Consider the following 22,549-nt stretch of genomic DNA (forward strand, 5'->3'; position numbering starts at 1 on the left):
CATCTAAGCAGACGTTTTCCTCTCAGTTCAAAGACATTTCTTTGATACATCCACTTGGCTATCTAATAGGTACTTCAAACTTAATATAGATAGCTACCTAGAGTGCCTGCTTCTGCCATTACCAACCATTCACCCACAGTCTCCCCCATTTCTGTAAAACTGTCCAATTGCTCAAGTCAAAAACCATTTTTGAGAACCTCTTCACTTTTACATTAGTCCATAAGCAATTCTCCTTGATCATATCACCAAAATATCTCTCTTAATGTTCAATTCTCTTCATCCTCACTGCCACCACTCTAAACTGAGATATCATTTCTTGATCGAACTAGGAAAATAGGCTTGAGAGCAACTGAAACATTCAAAGAAGCCATCAGAGTTTCTGAATTACAGGTGAATGGAAAAAAACTACACAGAATCAGCAAGAGATCAAAGAGTGCTGTGGTGAACTAGGCCCTTGAGGATTTCAGAACTATCCAGCATAGTGTTTCCTGCAGAACAAACCCACATACAAAAAGAAAACTGCTAGTTTCAGAAATCAAATGGAACAGGACAGAAGCACTGTGGGTAAGGGGAAAGGAAAGTTCAGAGAGTAGTGGATAGGGGAAGAATCCAGAGAAAGCAGATCCCAGGAAGTATTATGACAGCAAAATAAACTTGTAAAGGTGAGAGTAGCACCTTGGAAGGCCAGACCTAATAGAATGTGAACACACCAGAGAAATGCAGACACAAAGCAAATGAAGACTAACCTAACCCAGTATTTTAAAATGAGCTGAAAGAAAGAAAACATTTAAGAGCTTTGATACACAGCATAAATTCAGAAAAAGAACCCAGAAATAGACAACAGAAAGATGTAAAACAAAAACAGACAGAACTAAGTAAATAAATATAAAAATAACTAGTGGAGATTAAATTGCCAGGAATATAAGAAAGAAGAGACACTATGTTAAAGATAGGAAAATACAATGAATCCTGGAACACTACATCAAAAACTAATGATGTACTGTATGGTGACTAACATAATAAAAAAAAAAGACAGAGAGAGGGAAATAAAGAATAGGAAAAAAAAGGAAAATAAAGACAAATTTTTGAAAATTATATAGATTGATAGAACAAATTAAAGCCAGTGGGAGATAAATTTGTTGTAATGGACTGTGTTGGTGCTGCCCAGAACCACCCCTGCCCCCTGCCCCAACATTTCAGGACAAAGGCATTCATTTCCCCAACTTTTGGGGTAATTGGCCTTGTCTGAAGGGAACTGTGTCTTGTAAGATCATGCCCTCTCCTGGGGGCAACATGCATCCATTGGTGGGATAATGTAAGTATATATATACAAAGGCCAAGGTCTCCTGTTTCAATTTTGGGCACCTCTGAAAGGCCATCTTATTTCCAGAGTTCTCCATGGGATCAGCTGAGACCTTTGTTGTAACTGTACCACAGTTCAATTTCTCTGCTAATTCTGCTTCTCTTACTACCTCACAGTGTTGTTCTTTTGAACATGCCCCTATAAACTACCTACAAACAAATCTCCATTTCATCCTTATTTTCCCCCAGAACCTTACCTAAGACAGGTGGTATCAGGAGTAGTCCTAGGAAACAGACTCCACAAAAATGAGATTTGGGGAGCAGGAAGTGAGCATCCTGTCAATCATTGGTAATTAATAAAATACTGCTAGTAGGTAGTCCATGATGTGCTATAGCAGTACAATTGTTAAAACTTTCACCAGTGATAGTAGTGAAAAGGAACGTTCATGCAAATATAATACCTCAAGCAGTTGAGAGGATTGGGGGGAAACAGCAATTATGTAGAATCTGCTGACTCTTGCTGAGTGCCATTCTGTACTGGAGAGAGAAAATGAAAGGTTTAGAGAATTAATTACCAATTTAAAGCAACATATGAAAGTCAGAAGGCATATTTGGTAGCATATAAAAGGATTTCCATCTCTGTCTTGAAATCTCATCTCCCATGAGCCTTCTATCCTGAAGAGGTGGACCAATTCTAGGATTGCCAGAAAAATATACAGAATGCCCAGTTAAATTTGAATTTCAGAAAAAGAGCTATTTTTGAGTATAAGTATGTCTGATGCAGTATTTGGGACACAATTACACTAAAACAAAATTTCATCATTTATCTGAACTTCAATTTAACTGGATTATTTGTATTTATTTCTTTGTTGAATCTGACAACCCTACCCATTTCTCCCAATTGGTTGTTAGCATTCCCATCTTGCTTGAAGAGGATATTTAGCCCTCTGCCTTGCCAAAATCGTCCCCTCCCCTAGCATCTACCACCACAATTCCTGCTGGTCACCAGACCAATAACTATAATCAAATCACAACTTAACATGGCTTGAGAAGTGTTGGTCTGATAAGGGTAAAAAGAGTCTATGTGCACTCTAAAGGCCAGAAAATTTGAGGCCAGACTATAAGAGGGCTAGGTGTTTCCAGGAAGAGCCCCATAATGCAGGGAGGTTAGCGATAAAAATAGAGAAAGCAGCCCACTTGAGGGTATATGAGAGAGAATATGCACAGGGAGAGTAGGGTAGACATGAAAGGCTTTGACAGAGAGGGTTGTAGTCTTTGCCTGTTAAGTAACAGGGGTCATTGCGGATTTCGAAGCAGAAAATGAGAAGGAGTTGGACTGGATGGTCTTAAATGAATCTGATGTGTTCATTTAAAAAAGAGTGTTAGTGTGAAGTTGGAAGGATGAGCAGGGAAGGAGACACATAATCTGTATGGTAATCCAAATGTAATATCAGGGACTAGGATGATGTCAGAGAAAACTAGGCGTGAGAGACAGATAGAAAAAGATTACGAAGTTCTCTTGTAAAGACTCTGAAAGAGTAGGACTGAGTCATAAATGTCTGAGAGAAAAGCAAAACTTAATTTCAGACAGTCTAATTTCACAATGACTGATACCAAGAAAGTCAATCTAACGTCGTGATGCCATGAAAGGAAAGAGATAGCCTTCAGATAGAAAGAAGCCTAATAATATAGCTACAGACTCAAGTTTCTTGAGATTTTTAAATCCAGTCCTGGGAGGATTAAAAACCTCAAGTATGTAACAATTGACCCATGGGACGTGTCAGTGTAACTTCACTGTGCACCTCAATTTAAGATAAGCACTCAGAAAACAAATGTTTGGGAGTAGCAATAATAAATCATATTCTGGAAAGCTAAAAAAGGATTTTCCACAGGGCTGCTATTCTAAAAACAAAATAAGATTATTAGTGCAATCGTGCTAAAGATTTGTCTATGTTTCCATCCTTTTATTTTTATATAATTTTAGGTATATTATAGCAAGATTAAAGAGGGAGAATTCATGAAGTCTTTAATTGGCTCACTGAGGGTAGAACAGTGTGTCAGGGAAATCTAATTGTGTAATTCTTTTCAAAAGATTAACTGTACATCTATCTTACCGTACCCGTTATATACACAGGTCAAGGAGATTTGTTAGAAAAAAGGAAGTGTGTCTGGTACTCCCCAAAGAGATAGAAAAACAGGAAGTATGCAGTACTCTTTCCCTTTAGTTTAAGAAATGCTCTAAGCAAGAGATTTATTTGGTTCCTCGAATTTTCAACCACCGTAAAATGGGTGAATCTATAAACTCTATAAAGGGACATTTATGGGGAGAAGCCAGAGCCATGGCTTATCAAGCTCTCATTTATCCTGAAATACTGCATGAAGTAACCAAGAAAGTAATCCACATTATGTTTTTCTTTTCCATAGCTGATAGCACCTTTAAGAGGTTAGGTGCAGCAGGGCTCATTCCCATCCTGGAAAGAAAGAAAATTCTAGCTTTATAGATTTCTTCAGTGCACACCCAATGAAGTCAAGAGGTGATTCCTCATGTTTTCTCTGAATTCATTTCAGTGTAATATCCGTTATTCAATAATTGGCAGAAACCTATCAAATGCCCGGGTAGCTTATAGTGCAGAAGGACGAGAAAAAATCCTATATGCTATGGTGAAATGACATGGAGTATTGCGGCACTGGATTCCGATTCAGAAGACCTAAGTTTGAAAGACCACTCTCACACTCATTTGCTTTAAGATAACTGGAAGGAGGTCATTTAACCTCTTGCAACCTTACTTCTCCTCATCTATAAAATGGAGATTTAAAGGAACTCATCTCACAAGGTTATTTGAGGATGAACTTGAAATAAGATAATCAGAAGGGGGAATGAAACATGAGAGACTATGGACTATGAGAAACAAACTGAGGGCCTCGGGGGGGGGGAATGGGATAGACCGGTGATGGGTAGTAAGGAGGGCACGTATTGCATGGTGCACTGGGTGTTATACGCAAGTAATGAATCATCGAACTTTACATCGGAAACCAGGGATGTACTGTACGGTGACTAACATAATATAATAAAAAATCATTAAAAAAATAAACTGCATCAATAAAGTAAAATGAGTATGGAAAAAAATGAAATAAGATAATGTGTCAATGCAGTTTTGACAGATACTGAACTCTCGATACATACTGATTAGACTATCAAGTAGAGAGTAACAGTTAGGAGACCATTACTAAATGCTACATTACAAGGTGATGACCCCAAGAAAAATCCTTTCCAGTGGTCATAGCTGTCCAAAGGGAAACTGGTTTATCTCAAGAGGTAATGAATACCAGCAGTGTTCAAAGGCTGACTAATTATTAGACTAGGATGTGTGGGGAGCTCTGAAGCATTACATGTGGGGTTCAACACCAAACTTACTGTCATTATCCCTCATAACTTCACTCTTATTTTTTCTACCTTACTTTCCTTTATCTACAATTTCATCATTTAAAAAAATCCTGTCATGAAGCCTCTATCTTTGTAAGCTGTCTTGACACTTTTTTAAAAATAAAGCCTGATATAAACAAATAAGCAAACAAATTTCACAAAAATTATAAGTGGAATTGAATCTAGGAATTAACATTTTTGTGGTTTCATTTCTAGGAGAGATTTTGTAGGGAAAGTGTGTCTTCAGGGAAAGTGAGAAGTAATTATAAATCACAAATTCCTTCCATTGTCACAGTTTTTATGCTCTTGCTTTATGGGTGGGCATTTTGCCATCAGCTATGACTTTATAATAGTGGATTTATAAATTAATAATTATACTGCCACCCATTGGTTAAGTTCAAGTTTTTAAAATGTTTTCACATGCCACCTTCATTATCCCAAGTACACATATGTGAGGCTTTGAGTGATGCGCCTCAAATCACACAACTCCCTACCTGTTGGCAGTTAATATCTGTAAATCCACTGTAGTGTGTCTAATTTGTCAAACATCATATCCTTTGAGAAAGAAGGCTCCACTCTGCAAGAGTGGAATGCCATCATCTACCAGAGATCTTCCCTCACCAAAAGCACATGCTAATGCCCAAAGTATCTGGAAAGAGGAGAGAAATAGTCTTTCTTTCTAAAGTGTTCTTCTCCCAGAAGGAATGAGACTTTCAATTCCATCTAAAAGGTTTAAATCCTATGGGCTAAAGACTATCCTTTGTGAGAATGCAAACACTACTCAAGGGGTAATTTATTCAGCCATTACCAGCCACTAATTTCCCCCATGGAAAAGTGGCAAGAAAGGAAATAGAAAGCTCAAGGAAAATTTCAAGATGAGAGAGAATTGGAATTAGATTTAGGTACCAGTATTGGGCTAGGCACTTTCACGTTTGTTAGAGCTTTGAATTCTTAAATTAATTCTGAGAACCAAGAGGAAAAAAAGAGAGAAAATGAATCTCAGAGAAGTTAAGTCCATTGGCCAAGATCATAGAGTTCAGGGCATAGCTGCGAATTGAATCCCCATTTTTCTGACCTCTGAATCTGTTCCAGGAAGTTCATTATCCCTGGAGAGGTGGTGAGCCAGAATGCCCTCTGGGTACAAAGACCCTAGATAGGCCCTGGGCGATCTTATCCATTAAGCACAGTAGGCACAATGCCTAGGTATCATATTACTTTTAGGAGTCCATGAAAATGGTTTAATTTAAGGATGTGATGCCACTCAAAATAGCAAAGTAGCAAACTCCAGGGCCTGGCCCATCTACAAAAGCAATGAAGCTGGCAAAATTGTTAGAGTCAGCTTTCACAGAATTCAGAAATCTAGTCAAAATCTTAGAACAACCAGGGGAAAACTTAATGAAGAAAGAAGCTGCAGTGTTTAAGGAAGAGAGAGTGGTGGCATTTTAAACACCTCTCTTACCATTCCCATTTCTCAAATCAGCAGCATCCATGAAGACTCCTGGTGCAGGTTACTAAGTGCCAGAGGGAACAGTACAGACCTTATTCTCAAAGAATGGTGGTTTTGTATTTCGGGTGGACTGGCAGCTCCGTGAAAGACCATCTCAAGGGCTTTCCATTGTTTCTTTTGACTTGGAGAGTTCCCAGGGCTGCAATGACTTCCCAGGCAGCATTGCTGACAGCATTTGTGATGGTTCATTTTATGTACAAACTTGGCCAAGCCATGGTGCCCAGATATTTGGTCAAACGTTATTCTGGATGTTTCTATGAAGATTTTGGGGGGATGAAACTAACATTTAAATCAGTGAATTCTGAGTAAGGCAAAACCCCCTCTCTATGGGTGGGCCTCATCCAACCATTTCATGGCTTTAATAGGACAAAGACTAATGACCCAGAGCAAGAAGGAATTCTGCCAACAAACTGACTTTGGATTCAAACTGGGTCTTCAGCCTGGAAGCGTAGCCTGCAGATTTTTTACATACCAAGCTCCCGCAATCATGCGACCTAATTCCTTAAGACCAACAAATAAATAAACATCCTGCTGGTTTTGTTTCTCTGGAGAATCCTAATACAGAGATGTTGGTACAGAGAAGTGAGGTACTAGCTTAATAAATGCCTAAAAATGTGGAAGTGGCTTTAGAATTGGGAAGGGTAGAGGCTAGAAGAGTTTTGAGATGCATGCTAGAAAAAGTCTGGATTGCCATGAAGAGACTATTGGTAGAAATGTGGACATTCGAGGTGATTCTGGTGAGATTTTAAAAAGAAAAGAGGAACATGTTATAGGAAACTGGAAGAAAGGTGATCTTTGTTACAAAGGGGCAAAGAACTTGGCCAAATTGTGTTCTAGTATTTTGTGGAAAGTAGAAATTGTAAGTGATTAATTTGGATATTTAGCATGGAGATTTTGAGCAAAAAGTTGAAGACATTGCCTGGTTTCTCTTTGCTGCTTATCGTAAAATATAAGAAGAGAGAGGTAATTCGGAGCAGGAATCATTAAGCAAAAAACACCAGAACTTGATTGGCAAATTCTGTCTACCCATATTGCAAAAAATGAGAAAGCATGTTCGGGGGAGAACACCAAAGGTGTGATTAGACAGTCACTCCATAAAAGAGATGATGGGCATTACTCACAGTCTAACCAGCAATCTCAGCAGAAGCCAGAAATAGAGATGGGGTTATACCAACAGAAACCCTGCCAGCTTTGACTGAAGAAGACAAAGATGAGATGAGATGAAGAAAAGCTATTGGACTTCTGGGATTCTACAGAACAATAGACCTATCCAGCTGTGAACATGTATTATCCTTCAAGAAAAAAATAAGAATGACCCCAAAATGAGACAGTGTCTTCCTGGGTTTCAGAGGGCGGGGCCACCCCTTTGGTTTCAGTGGGCAAAGCCTGGGGTCTTGGGAGTGGGGTTGCCACCTCAATGGGCTCAGAAAGTGGAAATTCCACCCCTGTGGGCCTGGAAGACAGAGGACTGCGTCGAAGAGAACTATTTCTTGGGCCTCAAAATCAAGTGGAATTTTCCCACTAGGTTTTAGACTTGTGATCTGTAGTTCCTTTCTTCTTTCCAATCTTGTCCCTTTGGAATGAGAATCTGTATCTTCTTTTTTTTTTTTAAGATTTTATTTATTTATTTGACAGAGAGAGAGCCAGTGAGAGAGGGAACACAGCAGGGGGAGTGTGAGAGGAAGAAGCAGGCTCCTAGCAGAGAAGCCTGATGTGGGGCTCGATCCCAGAACGCCGGGATCATGCCCTGAGCCGAAGGCAGGTGCTTAACGACTGCACCACCCAGGCTCCCTGAGAATCTGTATCTTATGCCTATCCTACCATTGTATTTTGGAAGCAGGTTAACTTATCTGATTTCACAGGTTCGCAACTGGACAGGAATTTTGCCTCAAGATGGATCATCTCTTGAGTCTCACCCATACCTGATTTAGATATTTAGATGAGATTTGGGACTTAGAGTTAACGCTGGAATAGGTTAAGACTTGGGCTGTTGAGACAGGGGTGAATGTATTTTGCATATGATAAGGACATGAATTTTGGGGATCCAGAGTGTGGATTGTTATGAATTGAGTCCTGTGCCATGAAAATTCATATGTTGAAATCCTAATACCCAGTACCTCAGATTGTGACTATATTTAGAAATAGGGTCTTTAAAGAGGTGATTAAGTTAAAATGTGACTTTTAAGATGGGCCCTAAACTGATTTGGCTTGTGTCCTTTCAAGAAGAGGAAATGTGAACACACAAAAGATACCAGGTATATGTGCACACAGAGTAAAGACCACGTGAGGACAGAGCAAAAAGTGGCCATCTGCAAGTCAGGAAAAGAGGCCTCAGAAGACACCTTGATCTTGGACTTCTAGGTTCCAGAATGGTGAAGAAAATAAATGGCTCTTATTTAAGCCACCCAGTCTGTGGTATTTTGTTATGGCAGCCGTAGCAAACGAATACAGCATTCAAAAGGGAAAGTATTGACCACATCAGCCTAGAAAAGGGCAACAGTCAGGACAAGCAACAGACAGACTGATAGGCCTGGGAGAAAAAGAGGTTGGGAAAAAAATATGTAGGGAAATAAGGGCTTTTAAAAGCTCCTGTGTATATCAAGGAATCCAGAAGTTCTCCTAATGCCACTGGCATCAGCACTGTATTTTTTTTCCATTGAAAGAGGGCCAGTTAATATAACCTATTACTTCAGGCCGTAGCTTCCCACAGCCTATTGAAAGTTCAAGAGATTTATTTAGTATCTATATTAAAGAAAAGACTCACGTACAGACATTTCACTTTTCATGCTTTATGCTTGTCTGTTAATTTTTCAGGTAATATACAGTGATGCTTTCATAATTACCTGATAAATTAATCAATTAAAAGGAAAAAGTAGCCTTATCACCACTCCCTCAATCCTTCTGTTAGACCACTGTCACTCTCACAAATACGCTGCTCCCTCCTTACTACTGAAGATCTGTTTGTGTAGATGTTTCACATAGGCACCTGTGTTGAAAACTAAGATTGATCCACATGACTCCTGGGTTCGTAGAAAGGGACTGGAAAACCATGTTCCCATCCATATATATATTAGGCAGTTGTGACTCCATTGAAATAGAAACAAATTAGCAGCACAACGAGATCTCATATTGGCATATATTTGTTGGAAAATTTCTTGTGACATTACCTAGAGTGGCAAGAACGTTATGAGAGGAATGTTGTTGTTGTTGTTGTTGTTGTTGTTGTTTTGTCATAAGTCAGATGTAAGATTACATCTATCATACAACAAACACCATCCCTGGCACATAATATGAGCCTAAAGATCCTGAGATGCCTTAGAAGTGGGAACATGTCATCATAATCTTGCCATGCATTTATAGAAATTTAATTTACTCAACAAGTATTTCTTGAGCACCTTCTAAGTGCAGATACTATTATAGGCATTGAGGATACAGTATTTAACAAAAAAAGACAGAAACCTCTGTTTTTATGTGAGGGAGACAGAAAATAAACTAAGTACAATATTAGTAGGATAGAGTGATAAACGCTAAGGAGTAAAGTAGGGAAGGAGGATAGTGAGAGTTGGGATCAGGGAACTAATAGCTAAGAAGGAAGTAATGAATAGGGGATATGAATAGGGAAGCTAGGGAAGGCCTCAGTGATAAAATGAATTTGAAACAAATATCCTAAGGAGGTCACAGAGAGAGTCTAGGGGGTATTTTGGAAATAGTATTCCAGGTAGAGAGAATAGCAAATGCAAAGGTCCAGAGGACACAATATAGTTGGCATATTCATGAAACCACGCAGAGGCCAGTTTGGCTGGGAAAAAGCGAGGAAAAGGAAGCATGATAAGAATGAAAGTCAAGAAGGAAACTGAGGATGAGATCATGTTGAATGGTGTTAAAGGTGCTGGCCTGAAATCATATCTCAGCACTTCAACCATTCTCCTTCCAGTTTCCTCAATTCCTCACTTCATCCTCCTTGTCCCAATCAGTGCTCAGAATTTCCATACAACTATATATTCTTTGTAATAGAAAACCTTGGAAGCAATGATTTCTTCCAGGTACATTTCCAGAAATGGTATGGTCAAAGGGTCTATACGTTTAAAATGGTTAAATGGAATAATATCCTTCATATTTTAAGGTATGATAATTTTCCCAATACAAAAAAAAAATCTTCCAATCTTGTAAGCACGTGATTTACAGCCAAATGAGTATATCAGAGAGACAAGAACAGTGGTTTGGGTTCAGAAGGACCTCAATTCCAATATGATTTTCTAGATTACAGCTGAATTTGGTGGTGTCCTGGGGAGGAATAAGGGGTTGGCAGTCAGAAGGGCATTTGTTACCACCTCTGTCTTTCTTTTCAGTGGCTGTATGACCCTAGACAATATTCTTCTTGTATCTCAGCTTCCTCATCTAGAGAATGGAGATGATGATTATCTTCCTCACACGAATAAATGAGATAATCTATACGGGGCACATGGTCAGACTTTCCTGGGTTCCCTACAGGGCAGCAACTAGGGAACCCACCTGCAAGAAGCCTCGTGCCAGGGGATATTTAAACAGCAATAGGAGGCACACGCTGGGCCCGCGGCGGTTGCTGCGGGGCTGAGGCTGGAGCCGGTAGGGAGAGGCACTGGGGGCGGGGAGCGCGGAGGAGGGCGGAGGCTGCGGCCACGCCTGTGGCTGGCGGGAGCTTGGCAACCGGCTTGTAAGTAAACTGCGACGCTGTCTCGGTTCCCCGGCCGTCGTCCCGACGCCTCGCGCCCTAGCGCCTCCGCACCAGCCTCGTGCGCCCTCGTCGGCTCCCCGCGGCTGCCGACCCGCGCCCCTCGTGTCCCGCGGCTAAGCCGCGCGGGATGTGACCTCTTACGCTGTGCGGCCTCCCCAGCCCCCCGGGGGGCCTGCCTTTGCTTACTGCGGGGGTGCGGGGGTGGGGGGCGTGGGGAGCGGCGCGCGGATCGTGCCGTTGTTGTTCCCGGACTTGCAGCCGCCTCCGCCGCCACCTCATCCGTGCACCCTGAGCGTCCCTTTATCCCGAAGCAGCAGTGGAGAAGGCGAAGCGGCCGGCGGAGGCGAGGCAGTCGGGGCCCAAGGCGCGAAGGCGGCGGGGGCGGCCGGCGGCGGCGGCGGGGCCGCTAACCCCACCTGAGGGGACGCGGCGGCGGCCGGCGACAAGGAGCGGAAAGTGGGGCTGGCGCCCGGCGACCTGGACCAAATCACCTTGACGCGCGGGGCCGGAGCTGACAAAGACGGGACCCTACTGCTGGAGGGCAGCGGCCGCGACGAGGGGCTGCGGAGGACCCCGCGAACATTGGGCTCCTGGCCAAGACCCCCTGAGCCGCCCTGCCAAGAGGAACAGCGCCAAGTACCGGCGCAGCCAAACTGATCTACGACGCCCTCGAGAGATCGCGGGGCTGGGCGCTGTTCCACCACGCGCTGGTGCTCTCTACTCTCGGAGCTACCTAAGCGGCAGAACCGGGCTCACGCAGGAGTGTTCCACCTACGACCTAGTGCTGTCTTCACCGTGTAGCTGGTGTCCCCGATAGCAGACGATGCGGAAGAAAGGTAACAGAGTCTGAACTCTACCTTCCCGGGTGAGGCGCTTTGTACAGCTGCTTTTCTGAAAAGTCCCCAGGGGAGGGGCGTCTGGCTGGCCCAGTGAGTAGAGCATGAGACTCTTCTAGTTATAACATGAATAAGTTCTGGGGATCTACCGCATAGCCTGGTGACTATAGTTAACAATAGTATATGGTATATTTGAAGGATGCTGAAGAGTAGATCTTAAAAGTTCTCCTCACACATGTACACACATGGAGGTGACTGTGTGAGGTGCTACATGTGTTTATGAACCTTAGGTGGTAGTCATTTCATTGTATGTGTATCACCTCATGACATTATACATCTTAAACTTACACGATGTTATATGTCAATTATATCTCAGTAAAACTAGAAAACACACAAATGAAATTCATGATTCTTGATTGAATCCCAGATTGAAAAAATAAATAACAATAAAGGAAAAACTAAATAGCAATCGTATTGATAGGAGTGAATTACTAGATCCAAGTCCCTAAAAGTGTGTTAATTTTAATTACTGATATAAACTTAGGCTATAATTTTAATATTTCTATAAAAAGAGGAAAATGAAGAAGCAAATAAAAGTTATAAGTACTTCCAATTAAAAGTAATTATTTTTTTGAACTTTTATTAAGATTGTAAGCTTGACAATAGATATTACTATTGTCTACTAACTATGGTGTCATGCATGAGTGTTTACAAAAACTACATGATTGACTCAATAGAAGCAGAAAAAGCACTGGACAAAATCCAACACCCATTCAGGATACAATCAAACTAGAAATAGCAAGGAACTTCCTCAACCTGATAAAATGCCATTTCTCAGAAAATCCTAAAACTAATATCCTGGGGCGCCTGGGTGGCTCCGTTGGTTCAGCATCTGGTCTGCCTTCGGCTCAGGTCATGATCCCAGGGTCCCTGGGATCAGAGCCCCTAGTCGGGGCCTCCCTGCTTTGGGTCTTGGGATGGAGCCCTGCATCTGGCTCCCTGCTCAGCGGGAGAGTCTGCTTCTCCCCTTCCCTCTGCCCCTTACCGCCCCCCATACTCTCTCTCACTCACTCTCTCTCTCAGATAAATAAATAAAATCTTAAAAAAATAAAACTAATATCCTATTTAGTGGCAAAAGACTATTTCCCCCCTAATACCAGGAAAAAGGCAAGGATGTTTGCTCTTACCAGTTTTATTTGGCATAGTACTGGAGACACGAGCCACTGCAAAAAGGTGTGAAAAAGAAATGGAAGGCATATAGATTGAAAAAGAATAAATAAAACTATCTTTATTTGCAGGTAACATGATCTTGTATGTAGAAAATCGTAAGAAATCTATAAAAGAAATACTAGTACTCATACACAAATTTTGAAAGAGCAATAATGTCTATATACTAGAAAGGAACAATCAGAAAATGAAATTAAGAAATCAATTTCTAAAATAGTATGAAATAGAATAAAATATTTAGAAATGAATTTAACAAAATAAGTGCCAGGCCTATTCACTGAAAAATTATAAAGGACAGCTGAGAAAAATTAAAGATCTGAATTAACCGACAGGTTTATCATATTTAACAATTGGAGGACTTCCCTGTTCTCTCTCGCTCCTTCTGGGATTCCAGTTAAATGTGTTAGAATTATTCACTGCATTATCTTTAATTCTTGTCCCCTCTTTTTCAGTATGTTCCATCATTTTTTTTTCTCCCCAGGCTTCATTCTGGATATTTTCTTCAGACTGTCTTTCATTTTTTCAGGTGGAGAACTCACTATGTCCCTTAAAATCTAACACCACACGTTTGGGGTAGTTTGAATTGTCCACCTAGAGCGCAGGAGGGAGGTGAGGGTTACAGACATTAACCCAGGCTGAACACATCAGAGCAGGGATAATTTCTCACAGCGGACCCTCTGTCCAAGTCCTTCTGCTGTGCCTGTTCTCTCCTGGGTGGTGAATTCTCCCCACCTCTCATCTTCCAGGAGGTACAGGGCAGCCTTCCAGTCTTCTGTGCTATATTTCTTTCTCAATTATAAAAATCAGTGATATTTCTTCGTTAGCCATGACAGCATCCCAGGATTTTGTTCTTGGTCTTTGGTGTTTTCTACTTTGTGTTTTATTTTGCATTGTCTTTTTTCATTTGTTCATTTTTTTCTGTGTTTTTTTCCAATTTCAGAGCATGATACCAAATTAGCTTCTCTCAAAGAACTCGAGATGCTGAGGTATTTTCCAAGGGAAGTATGATACATTGTCTGAACAAAGCAGTTCTGGGTTTCATTCTTCAGCCCTGTAGGAGCAAGATAGAGATGCAGCAATGGATGATGCCCTTATGGGCCCCTGGATAAGATAGTAAGTGACTGAAGTGTGCAGGGATGGGTGTGAGCTGGGACCAGTAAGGGAGCAAATATTGGGAATTTGCAGGGGATTTGTTTTGCTTATTTATTTCACTCATTATCACATGTAACACTTCCCTCTCAGCACATATAAGCCAGCTAGTTGTTTTTGAACAGTTGTGCATTACTTTTATGAATTTCATGAAACCGCTCCTTTAATGACAGACATTTAGGTACCAGGATTTTTTTCCCCATGACATCCTGCCACAGAGCTCATTCTGCTTCCTGTGATGCAGTAAATGTGGAGACATGTTTCTGTTGCATAGGTCAGGAAATGGCTCTGTGCAGACAGAGTATCTCTACTTTGGTCCTAAAGGATGTTGCCTTTTCTTCCTCCACCCCAGATACCTTCATGACAACCACTTTGACTGCACCAGAGCCTTGTAGATTCTTGCTGTGCCCAAGGTGAGGTTTGGGAATTTAGGACAAGTGAGAAGGATGAGACTCAGGGCTCCAGGTTTTGCTGATCTCCCAACTCCCTTCCTTCACTCCTTCCCTGTTGTGATCAAGGTCCCAGAAAAGGCCTTCATGAAGCTATTCGTGATCCTGAAACCTAAAACTCTGAAAGGAGACACTGGTCTTGTCATCTTCCTAATCCTGATCTTTCTTCTCTGGCCTGCAATTGAGGTGAGAGGCCCAGCTCACCCAAGAAGCCAAACGTTATCTGGTAAGGGTGACACTCATTCACCCAAATGACTGGTTTTTGTCTTTTTTTCTCCCACCCAGTATCCCTAATTACTTTGATAATAAAGAATGGCATTGCATGTTATGCCAAATCCCTGCAAAATCCATTCAGGTATTGTGTTCACTGTTCCACTGAGGAGGAAAGGGAAAGTCAGAGGGTCAACAACTCTTGGGAAACAGTGGGGTAAGGTTCAAATCCTGGAGCACCCCTCCAAAGCCCAGGCTGTGTATGCTCCCCAGAGCCATGTGGCTGCTGAGACGGGGAATGTTCTATTACTCTGATAAACCTGGGGGTGGTGTTCTGTGCCCCTAGTATATTAGTCAAATGTTTTTATACAGAGAACAGTAGAAATTCTTAGCCATACAAATCTATGCAAATTTTGAAACAACCTCTCTGGGGAAAGACAGTATTAAAGAGCACATGGAAAGATGATGAGATGGAAAGAAAAAAATGCCCACATATATGCCTGATATAGCATTAATATCCTGGGTATATAAAAAATCAGTAGAGAGCAGGGAAACTGATATTAACCAAGAATTCTTATTAAAAGCAGTAGTAATTACCAGCAAGAAAAGCTGTACAAGGCATGAGATTAAAAATATATATGTATAACATACAATAATTAAATATATATTAAATATATAATTAAATATATGCATATAACATACAATAATTAAACATATATATCATAATTAAATATATATATTTCATGCCTAATCTTTTTTTAATTATGTTCAGTTAGCCACCATATAGTACATTAGTTTCTGATGTAGTATTCAGTAATTCATTAGTTGTGTATAACATATAACACGCAGTGCTCATCATCACACATGCCCTCCTTAATACCCATCACCCGACTACACTATCCCCCCAACCACACTATCCCCCCAACCCCCTCCACTCTGAAACCCTCAGTTTGTTTCCCGGAGTCCATAGTCTCTCATGGTTCGTCTCGCTCTCTGATTTCCCGCCCTTCAGTTTTCCCTCCCTTACCCTGTGGTCTTCAATGGAATATTACTCAGCCATCAGAAAGGATGAATACCCACCATTTGCATTGACATGGATGGAACTGGAGGGGATTATGCTAAGTCAAATGAGTCAAGCAGAGAAAGACAATTATCATCATGCCTAATCTTACCACCCAGCCAGTAACTTTGTCCTGAATTTAAAAATTACTGGGAAAAATTATTATACTCATTTTATCAGTGAGGGCAGTACATGCAAATTGTTTTATAAACAAGTTTGTTTTAAAAACATTAATCTGTTTCACTGAAATTCAGTTTATTTCTGAGAAACACTAGGTGAAAGAAGGAAACTGCACCCAGCTGAACACCTGAGAACACACAAAAGGGTACACACATACCCCGAACGTCGACCAGCTCCCTCAGTTCACGGTGCTTGCTATGACCCATACCCATCCACATCAGGTGTTAGAACTTTCTGTCTGATTCAGGTAACCTGTCTTCCACCACTTCAGGGAAACTCACAAATTGTAACCCTTTAGACACTCACTTTTACAAACAAACTTCACATCTTTATCAAGTAAACTGCCATAAATATTGTAGTATTTACATACATAATCACTTAACAGGTCTGAAACAGCACTACCATTTTTATTAGCTTTCTGTTTTATTTTTAATGGAACAGTATTCAAAAATCTCTCAACAAACCCTGAGTCCAGAAGCCTTCACTGTTGAATTCTCTCAAACATTTAAAGAATTAGTATCAATCCTTCTCAAATGCTTCCAAAAAGTAGAAGAGGAGGGAACACTTCCTAACTCATCCTGTGAGGTTAGCATTACCCAGATACCAATGCCAGACTGATACTACAAGAAAACTAGAGACCAGTATCCTTTAGAAATATAAATGCAAAAATCCTTAACAAAGTACTAGCAAACTGAATCCAACAGCATATTAAGAAGACTATACATCATGACCATGTGGGATTTATACAAAGATGCTTCAACATTACAAAATCAATGTATTAAGGAGGGCACGGGATGTGATGAGCACTGGGTGTTATATGCAACTGATGAATTATTGAACTCTACATCTGAAACTAATGATGTTCTATATGTTGGCTAATTGAATTTAAGTATTTAAAAAAAACTAAAAAATTTTATTCTATAGGTAAATAAATTTTACTCTTTAGGCAAAAAAGAAAAAGAAAGAAAGAAGAAAGAAAGAAAGAAAAAGAAAGAAAGAAAGAAAGAAAGAAAGAAAGAAAAGAGAAAGAAAGAAAAGAAAGAAAGAAAGAAAGAAAGAAAAGAAAATCAATGTAATACACCATGGTAACAGAATGAAAAACATCTTTCCATCCTTGGAATGAACGCTGCTTGGTCATGGTGTATAATTTTTTATATATTGCTGAATACTATTTGCTAATATGTTGTTAAGGATTTTTGCATCTATACTCATGCAGGATATGTAGGGTGTGTTTTTTTCTTCTATCTTTCTTACTTCCTCCCTCCCTCCTTTCTTACTTCTTCTCTTCCCTTTTCTTCCTTCCTTCCTTCCTTCCTTCCTTCCTTCCTTCCTTCCCCCCCTTCCCACCCTTCCCACCCTTCCCCCCTCTCTTCCTTCCTTTGTCTGGTTTGGGTATTAGGGTATTACTAGTTTCATGAAATGAATTGAGAAATATTCCCTTCTGTTTTATTTTCTGGGTGGAGATTTTGTAGAATTGATGTTAATTCTCCCCTTAACATTGGATTCTCCAGTAGTATCATATGGGCCTGGATTTTTGGGAGAGTTGTTAAATTACAACCTCAATTCTTTTAAGAGATGACTTTTCAAATTATCTATTTCATATAGGGTGACTTATAGTATATTATGTTTTTTAAGGAATTGGTCACTTTTATCTAAGTCGTCAAATTGATGTGTGTAGAGTTGCCCATAGCATAATATAGTCTGATTATATTTTTTATGTCTGCAGAATCTGTAGTGACATCCTCTTTAAACCATGATTTTGGTCATTTGTGTCTTTTCTCTCTTTTCTTTAGTGGTCTTGCTGGAAGTTTGGCAATTTTATTGATCTTTTCAAAGAATCAGGTGCTCATTTCATTCATTTCCTCTATTATTTTTCTCTTAAAGTTCTTCATTTCTACTCTTTATTATTGTCTACCTTATTCTGGTCTTGGTTTCTTTTGCTGTTCTTTTTCTAGATTCTTGAAGTAGAAGCTTGGATTATTGATTTGGGACATTTTTGTCTTTTCTAATGTATGCATTTAGTGGTATAAATTCGCTCTCACTGCTGCTGAATCCCACAAATTTTGATATTGAATTTTCATCTTCATTCAGTTTAAATTTTTAAAATTTCCCCTGAGACTTCTACTTTGACCTGCGAGTGAGTGAGTGAGTGAGTGAGTTATTTACAGGAGAAAATCAAATTTAATAGGTGTAGTATGAGGAATCCACAGTCAAGTAAATCCCAAAGGCAGTCTGGCAAAATGAGGTATATATGTCATTCTGAATCAAGGAGAATGGAGTAGCGGTCTGGGATTTCAGAGGAAAGGAATGCACTTCACAACGTGATAACAGGAGCAGATGTTTGGCAATCAGATGTTTGACCTACCATATAGATGTGTCACTCAGATAAACATTTTTTTTAAAGATTTTATTTATTTATTTTGACAGAGAGAGACAGCCAGCAAGAGAGGGAACACAAGCAGTGGGAGTGGGAGAGGAAGAAGCAGGCTCCTAGTGGAGGAGCCTGATGTGGGGCTCGATCCCAGAACGCTGGGATCACGCCCTGAGCCGAAGGCAGACGCTTAACGACTGCGCCACCCAAGCGCCCCTCAGATAAAATTTATCTCTGTTCATAACTCTTATTCTGGGAAAGACCCCCATTTTAGGTTTTTCTGTGTGTTGTTAAAAGAGGGACAAAACTTTCTCTTGAGTCTGCAGGTTCTCAAGTGCCTTCAGCTCAAAATAATCCACATGCCAAAGTGGCATATTCTGAGTAGGCGTGTCCTGAACCCCTTCAGTCCCCCCCCCCACGAATACTTCCTTGGGAGTGTCACGTATTAAATATTGAGCAGGTGGATTATTTCATCTCGTTGGTGCCGTCTCTTAGTCCTAGTAATAGGTCAGTTTAGTCAAACTCATTTCAGGAGGCAGTGATGCAGGTGTATTCTGAAAGCTACACCTATGTTTCAAGTAATCAGGTATTAAATAAGAGGTGTTTCTATGGAAACAAAAGAAAAACAATGGTTAATGTTTGGATCAAACATTGAGCCAGTCTCTGAGTTCTGAGGGTAGCCAGTTGATGAGACTTCTAGATGTCAGACTGACATATAATGTTGGTACAAGTACAAGTAAATAGATGAGTGGAACTGAAGACCTGACTTATGGCAAAACTTGGCATTGTAGAGCAATGGGCGAAGAATATCCTTTTCAACTGATAGTGCTGCATTAATTGATTGGCATATGGAAAAAATGTAAGCTTGATCCTTACCTCACACCATGCATAAAATCAATTTCAGTTTTTTTCTTCTACTTCGCCTTTTTTTCCTTTTCATTGAACAAAAATTGATTTTGTGAATAGTATAAGGTAAAGGTCAAGTTTAATAGGGCATTACCAGAGTGTAGAACATTGATTGAGTTTAGTGGAACACTGCCAGACCCCAGAAATCTTCCTTGTGTATCTTCCCAATCATTACTGTTTCCTTTATCCTCCCAAATAACCACCATCCTGACTTTTAGGACTATATATTTGTTTTGTTTATTTTTGTACATCAAATAAACAGAAGTTATAGGGAGAAAAACATCTTTAGATAGAGTGAGGACAGCTAGTGGCAATCTCACAGATCTTCATGGTTTGCAGTTCAAATGTCTTCAGTGATCTTTTTGAGTGGCCCATAGAGCAGTAAGCACAAAGACTGTCTGTTAATGAGCTAGCATGGGGATTTCTTTACATCAAGTCATTTATATTTAGTTTTCAGGACCTCAGGAAAAGGGAAGTTTTTGTTCTTAAATGCTTTCAAGTCAGAAAGTGGGAGAAAAATCACAATATTAGTTTGGAAAGTTGTAGCCAGGCCTACAACTGTAGGACCCTAGGAGGAATCAGGACCTAGTACAGTTTATAGCAAATAGTATTAAAATCTAACATCTACAAAGATGTGTTATTGAAACACATTTTGTCCTATAATCACCCTCATTTTACTAAAGATAACCAATAATTTGTTTGCAAAATAAGTCTAGACTTATTACCAAAGATAACCAATAATTTGTTCGCAAAATAAGTCTAGACATATTTTGACTCATCAGTTATTTAAAAGTGTGTTTGTTTTCAAGAGCCACTGACCCCATCTCTAACTCTGCAGCTGACCATGAACAAATGATATGTAGTCTCCCAGCAAAAGCTCTTAACATCCAGAGAGTCCGCTTTGCCCCTGGTATGTCTCCATCAGTAATTCTAGGGGAGGTGAGGGCAGAGGAGCCTGTCTGGGAAGGAGCCTTACGGATGGTAATGTGGGGAGGGGTTGGTGCTGGAGCTGTACCAGCTGGGCCTCTTTCAGCCTTCTGTTTCCCTCCTCTCGCCTTCTCGGAGACTTGATCACCCATGATATTGAAATGGTACCAAGTCTTAGAAACAGCATGGCTGCCACCCTGCAGACCCGTGAAAAGAACATGCCCGAGGTGAGGACTCAGGCCCAGTGCTGAGACTGATGGTGAAGGTGGGAGAGATTAGGTAGCAGAGGCAGATTGGTCTCAGATATCCCCTGTTGGGGTCCTCACTGTAACTCTTCCCTCATCATAGCTTTTGCCCTCGAACCCGAGCAACAAGACCCCCTGCCAGCTGGACAGCCTGTGCAACACTCTGCAGAATGTCGCCAGCATCAAGAACTTGAACCTCTCCAACAGTGAGGTGAGGTGTGGTACCCAGGTCCTTCTTTGAAAGGAAGGTGGGGAGAGCTCACGGGGTGGTGACAAGAGTCAGAGAAGTGGATTTGTTGGAAAAGGGAAGGGCTGAGGGTGCAGGGTCATCCAGGCCATCTTTCTCTGCTCCGTGTGTTTCCTCCTCATAATTGTAGGTGAAGTCTGCAGGGGAGTTGGACCAGGGCAAAAGTCTGCAGCCAGAAGAGATGAGTGCCAGTGGAAGCCCCCCATGCACCGCCTTCCCTGATAAATCAACCAACATAAGGTCAGTTGTACACTGTGTCACCCCGTGGGACTCTGAACTCTGCCTGACAGTGCCTGTTTGGAGGAGGCAGCAGCTCTGTGCCTTTGGGGGGACCAGAGGCTCTATGCTCTCCTCTCTGTGTCCCTCGCCTGTGTTTAGACGTCTCCTTCCCTTCCTCTGACCTGCTCACCCGTTTGTCTGGTCTGAGGTCCGTTTGCAGGCTATCTGCACCCAGCCTTCTCTAGCGTGCCCTGCCCAAAGTGTGATCCACGAAGCAGGGCTGCCCTTCCTCACTAGGGCCAGAGTGACCACCTTGAACCACATGCTATGACCTGGACTGACAAGGGTCCTCCAGCCCAGGGCCTTATGCTGAGACAGGCCTTCCTGCCTCCCTGCTGAAACAGGGCTTCCCTCCCTTGTTCTGAGAGGGACCCTCCTTTCCTTGAACCAAATGTATCCCCCCTCCAATTCCAGGCTGCCTTGGTGGCTTTCCTGCCCCACGCTGAGGGCCGAGGTCCTGGGGGACTGCCAACATGACATCTATTCCTTTGACCCGCTGCCAGGAGCTGGGCCCTCCCTGGGAGAAACCAGGGTTCCCTGAGTTGGGGGGGCCAGAAGTGGGTGACTGCCAGTAAGCAGAGGGCTTCCTGAGGCAGGAATGAAAGACAGAGGGCAGAGGTGCTTGAGAGGACAGAAGGACAAGCCTCTCAGAGGCTCCGCCCCCTCCCCTCCCTCCGCAGGTCACTTGATCCTGACTGGTCCTTCGGAGGAGCCCTGGGTAGCCGGACACGGGTATAATCCCTCAGGCAAGGAACCGACTGAGACAGGCACAGGTGCACTGGGGCCATCAGGAGGGAAGGCAGTGATCATAAGAGGGGGCCACAGACCCTCGGCTCCATGCTGACCTGGGGCTTGACCCTCTACTCCTTCTGGGGTAGGTCTCCTGCCCCCGTGGCTGCCTCGTTCCCCATGTCTGGCTCAGACTGAGCTCACACAGGTGACACAGTTTCAAGCAGCAGGCAATGGGCCCCAGCCCAACACCTGCATGTTTTCCATTCCTACCTCGGGTGCCAGGGCCAGCCAGGGAGATGAAGGAAAGTACTATAGGCAGAGGGCCATTTCCCCCTTCTTCTCTCTTCCTGCCTGACCCCCACCACCATGGTAGAACTTCTTTCCCTTCCCTTTGCTTTGCGTTCTCTCTCTCCTTTGTCTCTACTCCCCTATGTCTCTCTCGTCTCTCCCTTCCTACCATCAGCCCCTCTTCTGTCTTCATCCGCCCCCTCTCCCTCCCTGCCTCCTGGGTCTTGCCTCACTCACCTCCCTGCCCCAGCATCCTGGGCCACCCCTGCGGGGTGTCATGGTCCTGCAGAGTGCTGGACCCCTAGTGAGGTAGCAGAGCCCTGGGCTCCCACCCCATTCCCTCTTCTGTCTGGAGCCTTTGGTGGGGACCTGAAGGAAGGAAGGGAGGCTGGAAGGGGAAGGCAGCCCTGGAGACTGGGCTCCAAATGTTGCTTCTGGTGGCACTGGAGATGGGAGTCAGGACAGTTTAGGTGGGATCCACGCAGGGGGAGAGGGA

At 42.0% G+C, this 22,549-nt stretch overlaps 1 long non-coding RNA gene across 1 annotated transcript; it reads left to right on the forward strand.

The window, feature by feature from the left end:
* Window positions 1-11,529: 11,529 nt before the first annotated feature.
* On the forward strand, window positions 11,530-20,992 carry LOC121100110. The gene is made up of 6 exons (XR_005831838.1): window positions 11,530-11,783; window positions 13,951-14,123; window positions 14,512-14,572; window positions 14,678-14,834; window positions 20,611-20,718; window positions 20,885-20,992. It is a non-coding gene; the product is annotated as an uncharacterized LOC121100110 (long non-coding RNA).
* The last annotated feature ends 1,557 nt before the right edge of the window (window positions 20,993-22,549 follow it).

This window comes from Ursus maritimus (assembly GCF_017311325.1).
Source record: "Ursus maritimus isolate PB19 chromosome X unlocalized genomic scaffold, ASM1731132v1 scaffold_X1, whole genome shotgun sequence".
NCBI lineage: Eukaryota > Metazoa > Chordata > Mammalia > Carnivora > Ursidae > Ursus > Ursus maritimus.